The following is a 10,184-nucleotide window of genomic DNA, read 5'->3' on the forward strand; positions in this document are numbered from 1 at the left end:
AAAGACGGTGCAAACAGAGATGAGAAGAATGTACTCAGGTACAATTCAAACAAAAGCAAAATTCACTCTGTTGGTCCTTCAATGCAGGAAACACCAATGGGAGGGAAGAGGATACAGTTGGAGGGGGGATTCTGCCACCTTATCTCATTCCATCCATGACTTACACTTAGTCCAGTTTGGTGGGAGGAGTTTGCGGCCAAGACGGAAAAGAATCTTCAACTGCACAAGGGATGGTGATGCAACCCCAGACCTCTGACATGGTCTGTTCCGAACTGGCCTGCAAATCAGAAGCTATGCCTTCCTCAGAGCTCGGGAAAGGCCAGTAGGCGTGCTGGTTGCCACAAACGTGCAGACAAAACAGAATACCGTTCCTGTTTACGGAGGAGGGATCTATTTTCAAAAATGCAAAGCCGTGGCAAACCAAGCGGGGCAAAACTGGGTTTCTGTTATTCTGGTGCTTTGCAATTACTTCAGTGACTTCAGGGGTAACAAAGCTTTAGCTGAGCCCAGTGACAGAACGTATTTCAGTCCTAAAGTGCAAGCTATGGAAAACGGGAAAGCAGCAAGGAAGGAAGGTGCCCTTGAGCAAGGACTCCATGTCTCCCTCCCCTCCACTCGCCAGCCCAACAAATATTCAGCTTTTCTATCTCTGAGATTAGCACACTGAGAGCCCAAAGAGACTCCAGCCTGGAAACCTCTCAAGTTTATGAAGAAGAAGAAGAAGAAGAAGAAGAAGAAGAAGAAGAAGAAGAAGAAGAAGAAGAAGAAGAAGAAGAAGAAGAAGAAGAAGAAGAAGAAGAAGAAGAAGAAGAAGAAGAAGAAGAAGAAGAAGAAGGAGGAGGAGGAGGAGGAGGAGGAGGAGGAGGAGGAGGAGGAGGAGGAGGAGTTTGGATTTATATCCCCCCGTTCTCTCCTGCAGGAGACTCAAAGGGGCTTACAATCTCCTTGCCCTTCCCCCCTCACAACAAACACCCTGTGAGGTGGGTGGGGCTGAGAGAGCTCCGAGAAGCTGTGACTATCCCAAGGTCACCCAGCTGGCATGTGTGGGAGTGAATTCCCCAGATAAGCCTCCACAGCTCAGGCGGCAGAGCGGGGAATCAAACCCGGTTCCTCCAGATTAGATACCTCCTACGCCTCCTAAATAACCTCCTAAATAAGTAGCATAACTACTTGAAAGAGCTGATATTTATGACGGCATTTATCTCCCACCTGTCTAGACCTTAATTTCTTTATTATCGGCATCATGTACCTGCTGCATCATGTGCCAGCAAGACCGTCCCCCGGGAACCTCACATTTTTGCGCCCATGCAGCCGGACACTGATCAACCCACAGCCATTTGCAGATGCTGAACACCGTTTTTTGAACTGGTACCAGACTGCACGTGTGCATTTATTAACAATCTAAATTATTAAACAGCATCTCAAAGACAGGGGACCATTGAACATCAAACGGGTAGCAGCTATATTTAGTAACTGATAGTAATTTCTAGTAATTGAACACTAATTAACTCATTTACCAAGAAATGCATTTGCACAGTTAGAGGTGGCTTCGTAACCGATGAGGATTTATTTGCAATTTAGAACAGGGCATTGTTTTTGTTTTGTTTTTTTAACTGGAACATTATTAAGCAAATTCTCCAAGTTTATTAATATTGGTTTATTACTATTCCCATTATACTTACTGAGCTGCTCAGCCTACCATTCATTTCAAGCTCAGAGCATCCAATCTTTACTTATTTCATTACTCTATACCAGCCTGCTAGTTAGTATCCAATAGTACTGTCTGGGGGATTCATCTATCTTAGACCCATTTCAGTCCAGTTTCCAATTCTGCAGGGCTTGTAAGACAGAGCTGTTCTACCAGCACATGGTTGAGGCAGCCTCAGTTCTATACCATTCAAAGGCTTCCCTCTACCCTTCCTTTTCGTTGTTCTGTTTTATTGGTTGGGATGTTCGTGAGTTCCAGAATTTCTAGTATATTGATTGATGTTTAGCTGCCATCTATGTTTTCAATTGTTATTTAAGGTATGATGTTATTGTTTTTACATGGTGGAAGCCACCCTGAGCCTGTGAGGGGGAAAGGAAGATCCTATGGATCATTCCACTAATAGAGGCACCTCTTATGCTCCTCAGCCTGAGCCCTCTCTGTCCCTATATAGTGGTTGCCCCTCCTCCCAGCCAGCCCCCAATCCTGGCATCAGGGTCGGGTGTGCGCCCACCCATTCTGGGCCGTAGTGGCTACTCACCCTGTCTTTATGCTTGCAGCCAACCCCACTTCCATGCCTCACCCAGACACCCAGGCCTGGCTAGCTGTGCCAGGCCTATCACTGGCTGTGGTCCTTGCCCCTGTCTTCTCTCCCCACACAGGGGTGAGCCCCCATGGCTCCCGACTGCTTCCACATCTCTTGCAATCCCTGGCCCCTTTTCTGCCTGTGCTGTTGCCCTTCATTGTCAGCTGTCACCTAGCCCTATCTGCTGCACTCCAGGTAGCAGGAAGTGAAGAGGCTGCTGAGGTTCCTGGGCTGTTGGGAAGTGGAAGGCATGCTCGTGCCACTCAGCAGTGTTTCTGAGCCCCGTCTGTTGAGCCTGGCCAGCTCCTGCTCTGCTTGGAGCAGCATCAGAGTGTTGGGGAGGGGATATGCTAGCAGATGGCCTGCGTGAGTCCTGGCTGGCAGCATCGACCCCTCAGCCTGGCGTGGGGGCCATCCCAGGATAGTTACCACCATCACTATGCTGGCTAATTGAGTTTTGCTGGTGTGGTCCAGTGATGGGGGGGAAAAGTGGCATGGTATAGCCCCGTGGTGGCGAACCTTTGGCACTCCAGATGTTATGGACTACAATTCCCATCAGCCCGCTGCCATTATGGCCAATTGGCAGGGGCTGATGGGAATTGTAGTCAATAACATCTGGAGTGCCAAAGGTTCACCACCACTGGTATAGCCTGTTTTTGTGAGATCTTGGAAGACAAGAAGAAGAAGAAGAAGAAGAAGAAGAAGAAGAAGAAGAAGAAGAAGAAGAAGAAGAAGAAGAAGAAGAAGAAGAAGAAGAAGAAGAAGAAGAAGAAGAAGAAGAAGAAGAAGAAGAAGAAGAAGACGCCGCCGACGCCGCCGACGCCGCCGACGCCGCCGAAGAAGAAGAAGAAGAAGAAGAAGAAGAAGAAGAAGAAGAAGAAGAAGAAGAAGAAGAAGAAGAAGAAGAAGAAGAAGAAGAAGAAGAGTTTGGATTTATATCCCCCCTTTCTCAAAGGGGGGCTTGCAATCTCCTTGTCCTTCCCCCCTCACAACAAACACAAAGGGGCTTGCAATCTCCTTGTCCTTCCCCCCTCACAACAAACACCCTGTGAGGTAGGTGGGGCTGAGAGAGCTCCGAAGAACTGTGACTAGCCCAAGGTCACCCAGCTGGCGTGTGTGGGAGTGTACAGGCTAATCTGAATTCCCCATATAAGCCTCCACAACTCAGGCGGCAGAGCTGGGAATCAAACCCGGTTCCTCCAGATTAGATACACGAGCTCTTAACCTCCTACGCCTCCTCTTAATCCTCCTACACCACTGCTGCTCCTGCAGGGTCGCTATTTGGATGGGGGGAGGCTGCCAAGGATGGATCTGCTGAGGAAGGCAATGGCAAACCACCTCTGCTTCTCCCTTGCCTCGAGCCCCTTGCTGGGCTTGTAATTTGACAACACGTATATACATAGTCCTGCCATGAGAAGAGGATATATTGACATCCCACCAGAGATAAGAAGGCAGAGCAGTGAAAATTTTAAATAGACAGCAACATAACAAACTAGGTCTGTTGTCAATAAATTAGAACGCTGCATCAAATATTGTTTCCGGGGGCGTGGGGGAATCCAAAGTTCTGATGTGCAGCATACTTAACATAATTGTAAGTGCTCTTGTGCCCAAGGCATCGTGTGTGAGAGGAGAGAGGCTGGTTGGATAAACCTGGGCCTGACGATTTCTCCCCTGTTATGCACATCCTGTAGAATATCACACGACTTGAAGACAGACCTGCAAAGAACAAAGCCAGAGGCATTTCCACGTCTACCTAGATTACAGGAACAACTCCATTCAGAAGAAGTTGTTTTTCAGTCCAACCACTGCTGGGCTCCGTGGGAGCTGCCCTTCAACTGGGTCGATGAATGTTTTTTTCCCTGCCTTTGTAACACATGTAGGTTTTCTTCAGAAGTTTCTCTATATTCACTGCGCGGCGCATTTAAGGCTAATTCCACAGCACCATTCCCGGTCTCTTTTGTATTCCTCTGTATATCTCTGTAAAATGGGTAAAGCGTCCACCCCCCTCCCTCTTTTTGTGTTTCTGCAAAGGCCCATTTTTGTAACAAGCGGCTTCCTGCTGTTACCTTCTCTGTACTGACAATGGAATGTGAGTGTATTCCTCACACATCTTTTAAAATAAAGACGTTTTTTACAAGGGCTTTTCCAGTGTTCTCCAACCAGTCCAAGTATTATCATTGGACAGCCATGTGAATTAGAGGGTCATTAAGAACTGAAGAAAGAGCGCACAAATAAGGATGTCTGTACTTTATTTCAAGTATTAGGATATCCTGTCTTGGGATAACATAAATCATATGAATACTGGTTTCTAATTCCACCTTTATGTTGAAGCCACTGCAATCAAAAACTTTGCCACAGCTACCTTTATGCCAAAATCAGGACCTGCTAGCAATAAGACCAGGGAAGTAGAAGAAGCCCAAGAAATAATCACTGGATGAATTCAGAAATTTCTCAGAAGTTCCACCAGCATGCAAGCAAAGACCTCACCTACACTGGTTAGATCTCACCTGGAATATGGTGTACAGTTCTGGGCACTGTAATTCAAGAAGGATATGGACAAGCTAGAACGGGTCCAGAGGAGGGCATCAAAAATGGTAAAAAGGATGGATCTGAGGAAGACAATGGCAAACCACCTCTGCTTCACACTTGCCTTGAGCCCCTTGCTGGGCTTGCAGTTTGACAACACGTATATACCTAGTCCTGCCATGAGGAAAGGATATATTGACTACCCTACAAAGAGAGGCTTAGGGATCTGGGGATGTTTAGTCTGGAGAAGTGAAGGTTAAGGGCTGACATGTTAGCCATGTTTGAATATTTGAAGGGATGTCATGTTGAAGAGGGAGCAAGCTTGTTTTCTGATGCCTCAGAAATTAGGACATAGAATAATGGATTCAAGGTGAAGGAAAAGAGATTCCACCTAAACAGTAGGAAGAACTTCCTGACCATCAAGGCTATTTGACAGTGGAATTCTCTGCCTCAGAGAGTTGTGAGTCTCCTTCTTTGGAGGTTTTTAAACAGAGGCTGGATGAACACATGCCAGGAGTGCTTTGATTGTGTGTTCCTGAATTGCAGGGGGTTGGACTTGATGGCCCCTGTGGTCTCTTCCAACTCTATGATTCTATGATTCTAAGATATGAGCTGGGTGCGTCTATCTGAATAAACTATTCCATGGAATTCACCCAGCAAAACTGTGGAAGGTAAAGTATTTAACCGAGCCGATATTTTGGGATAGTCATCTGATAAAAAAAGTGTTGTGGATGTGTAGAAGGAGACATTGTACCACAAAATGTTGTAGAGCACACTCCACGAGCCCTAGTGAGGCACAGATGTCAAGTGATGACACTCCCTCCCTACTTCCTTTTCCTTCATGCAAACCACTGTCTGGGGCTAATACTCAAGTCAAAGAATGATCCCAGGTCTGTCAGATCCATTTTGATTGGTCAAGTCAGGTGACCATGCTAACACCTAGGTCCCTTGTTGGCTTGAAACCATGCTGGGGTAGGAACCAATGGGGAAGAGGTGATGCACATTAAACCTGGTTTAATGTGATGCTAAATGAGCTTTTGGGTTGTGATGAGACTAGGACAGTGGTGGCGAACCTTTGGCACTCCAGATGTTCATGGACTACAACTCCCACCAGCCCCTGCCAGCATGGCCAATCTACAGGAGAGAAGGGGGGAATATAAATCCAAACTCCTCCTCCTCCTCCTCCTCCTCCTCCTCCTCCTCCTCCTCTTTTTCTTTTTCTTTTTCTTTTTCTTTTTCTTTTTCTTTTTCTTTTTCTTTTTCTTTTTCTTTTTCTTTTTCTTCTTCTTCTTCTTCTTCTTCTTCTTCTTCTTCTTCTTCTTCTTCTTCTTCTTCTTCTTCTTCTTCTTCTTCTTCTTCTTCTTCTTCTTCTTCTTCAGCAGCATTTGTGGATCACTGCTGAGTGTGCCCTTGCAAGTGTTATTGGATCAGGCAGTAGGTTTTTTTTTCCGGTTCAAGGTAAGAACTGCAGGTATTTCAAACCAAGCAATCAAGATTGCTAGTCAAAATCCTCCTTGTCGTGAGAAGATGGTTAAGGAAATCCAGTCTTGGTTGTACGCAACTCATCGTCGAGAGTAGCCACCAGGGAACTCCTCTAATCTCGCTGGACTATTCTTCTGCTACCCGCCACCCACCATGGTGCAGTGGTTAAGACAGATGGGCTCTAATCTGGAGAACCCAGTTTTTCTTCTTTTTATCTCCCCTCCCCTCATTCTACACCCCTGTCTCTTTGCAAAGAGAAACAGAATTAACGACCAATACATTCAGAAAAAACAATGTTATTTCATGAAGCCTTTACTTAGCACTTCTATATCCTGGCATTGTGGGCCTGAGAACAGAGTAAAAATAATGAATCCTCTCAAAAGCGATTTTATAACCAGGACTCTGCATTCCGTGCTTCCCGCAATAACTCCAGATGAAAACGGGGTATAAATCCAAACTCCTCTTCTGTTCATTCCGAGTTGAACAAACCTGTCCGTGGCTCACAGCTGAATCATGAGGATTGAACTCGGTATGACTGACTGTCAAAAAGTTTGCTGCAAAACGTGTGGTATCCTTTACCAGCTTTTGAGCTCAACACAAACAAGAGAGTGAAACTGCAGTCTGGCCATTTGGACATCCTCCTCCCCCTTACATGTTACATTTCCCTCGGCTTATACTTCTAGTTTGGGAGGGTGGGAGAAAACCGTTTTGGACGCAGTTGTAAGAGGCTGGATGTAATGACTAGAGTTTGCTTCTAAACATGGAGAGAAGGACAGAAGAGCAGTGAGCTCGAATAGGAACAGGACAATACATGCCAGCCCACCGAGAGCGCATGAAATGCCAAAACCATGCCCAGCATCCCCAGCAATCTGCTTCTCTGCAGCGGCTCTGCCCATTTTAGCAGCACATAATGACATACAACTTATGTTTTAGAGATGAGCCCAGAGTTCTGAGCACTTCGACACAGAGGGTGCCTATTCTTGTATCTTCCGCGTCCTTGTTTTTTAAAAAAATCCTAGCATTGTACAACCCCCCCCCCCCAAGTCCCTGCCCCAGCAATCTACCAAGGCTGCAGCAATTGCAATTTAACACATAATGCGTGCTTCATCTTCCAGTTCGACGCAAGAATGGAAACAAGTTGTAACCTGCAACGGTGCCTCTGTTTTCTTTTCTTAAAAAAGAAAGAAAGAAGGGCTTAATCAAAAGGTCCCTAAGTCACAGCAGGGGTCTATTCACTTTAATGCTTGTGAAGTATGTGAAGATGCAGAGATAAAATGGGTGACAGACCCCCGTGGCGTTATGGCGATTATTATGAATTAGGCTTCCACTTGTTCCTATTACGAGAGTCCTGGCGGAAGACGGCTGGGCATTGTTCCCCACACCTTTTATTACTACCCTCATTCACAGGGTTTTCAATTGTGGATTAGAAGGCAAGAGCCTTGAGAAGCACAAAGAACAAAAATAACAAAACACTTGAAGCGGGCGGGGGAGAGAAAAGGGTTTTCAAATCCTCTGCACTCTTCCAAGCTGGCGTAAGCTTTGAGCCGAGAGAAAGCCCTTGTAAAAAGAACAGGGGCAGAAGGCTTCGCGGTGAAAAAAAAATGCCAAGAGAAAACCCGTCTTTCATTCCACTCCCTCAAAAAATGTTTCAGGTCTTCTCTACGCTCACCCTTCCTTGGTGGGGCCGCCTCAGACACAGCAATGCCAGACAGCTAGCAACCATTAGCATTCAAGGCAGAAGGGCCCTCTTGCAAGGGAGACAATAACAACTTCTTGGGGGGTCAGAGAAAAAGTGACCCTCCCGGTTCGAGTGTAAAGCAGCGCAGAGGTGGGTTGGTCTCATCTGAACACCAAGAGGGATGTGCAAAGGAAGACCACAGAAGGATAGGAAACTGCCTTACGTTAAATCAGATTGTTGGACCACCGAGCTCAATCTGTTCTGACTAGAAGCAGCTCTCCAGATGTACTGTTAAAGGTGCATTCATATTTTGCATACTCACCTTATTTTAAATTCCCCTTCTTAACCATTTTTCCTTACATTATCCCACCAAAACTCTTTAGAAGAGACCAGCAAACCCTTAGTTGTGACTGTTCTACCCTTGTAAACTCATTGACAGAGGCGTATCTAGGCAAACTGGAGCCCAGGGACAAAACCTGAGTTTGGCACTCCCCCCACCCATCCATGGGCCAAACACACAAACCCACCCCCACAACAATAATTTTTTGCACCAGCTCACAAAACACCTACCACCCCCAGCAAAACATACATGGTTCTCTCTCCACCAACTCTCTTTCCTAATTTTGTCCTCACACCAACCCTATGAGGTAGGTTGTTAGCCTGAGAAACAGATCCAAGCCAGTGCAAGTGAATATTAAGCATGTAAATCTTTCACAAATCACCCCCAGCAAAACATTTACCAAACAAATGTCAGCATCATCTCTCACAAAACACCTCCAGTGGAATCCACCCCCAAACAGCATCACTTTCAATGTTTAAACTAGGGAGCCCAGATTCTTATTTTAAATCCACCTTAAAGGGAGAATCTGGGGTCTGCAGTTAAAACAACATTGAAAGTGATGCTGTTTTGGGGTGGATTCTCCCGCATCCTGAAACAGCATCACTTTCAATGTTTAAACTGGAGGCCTCACATTCTCTCTTTAAGTCCATGTCAAAGGCGGGGGGATTTAAAAGGAAAATCTGGGGAAATCTGGGGGGTGCCTGCTGGCAGGGGTGCAATTGTTAAGCTAGCAGCACCAAAATTTCAGAGTATCCTGAGGAGACTCTCCTGATGATACCACCCAGGTTTGGTGAAGTTTGGTTCAGGGGGTCCAACGTTATGGGCTTTCAAAGGTGTAGTCCCCATCTCCTATTAGCTCCCATTAAAAACAATGGGGGATGGGTGCACCCCTTTTGGGAGTCCATAACTTTGGACCCCCTGAACCAAACCTCACCAAACCTGGGAGGTTTCATCAGGAGGGTCTCCTTAAAGATCCCTGAAATTTTGGTGCTGCTAGCTAGCCTAAAAACTGTGCCCCCCTGCAGGGCAAAAACGGAAAAAAAACTAAAAAAATACAAAAAAGACACAAACAAACCTGAAATTTTGGCGCCCTCCACTGGGGGATGCCCGAAGACATAGGGTACCCCATGTCCCTAGGTAAATACGCCACTGCTCATTGATCCCTACTGCTGAACCTATCTGCTTTGGGATTCACTGGAGAATGCTGGAGGAAACTGAACTAAACCTAGAGGAAGTTGTCTTTAGAAGGCAAATTATTTGGCTACATTGTTAAATGTTAAGTGAATCTGGTCAACACCTGGATGGGCGACCTCTTGGGAAACCTGTGTATGTTGATTTCAATTCCATAAAATGAAAAACAAAAAATGGCAAAGCACTGGGTCATCATTACTGACCCATGGGGTGATGTTATGTCACAAGACAGATTTTGTTTATGGAGTTATCTACACTTTACCCCTAGCAAGCTGGCTGCTCAGTTTATTGATCTCAGAAGGATGGAAGGCTGAGTTAACCTTGAGCTGGCTACCTGGGATCAAATGCAGACCGTGAGCAGAGCTTTGACTGCTGTACTGCAGCTGGCCACTCTGTGCCACAGGCCTCCTTAAAGGGGAAAAAAGCATAAAAATAGAATTAATATTCTAGCTTTTCAAAGTGTGTTCTGGTGAGTCCTTGGATTCCTTGACAGCCTATCAATGGTTCCTTAGCAGAATGGTCTAGGTTGGAAGACAACCTTGCTCGAAAGAAGCATCATCTTCCTTTTGAATGTGTGAGTATATTTGACTGAAGGGTATCTTCTAGGACACTGGTACAACTGGGGGACGAGCAATTTTCACAGTAACAGAAGGCAAGCCCTGACAGGGGCATTATT

The sequence above is a fragment of the Sphaerodactylus townsendi genome, linkage group LG12 (genome assembly GCF_021028975.2).
Source record: "Sphaerodactylus townsendi isolate TG3544 linkage group LG12, MPM_Stown_v2.3, whole genome shotgun sequence".
Taxonomy (NCBI): domain Eukaryota; kingdom Metazoa; phylum Chordata; class Lepidosauria; order Squamata; family Sphaerodactylidae; genus Sphaerodactylus; species Sphaerodactylus townsendi.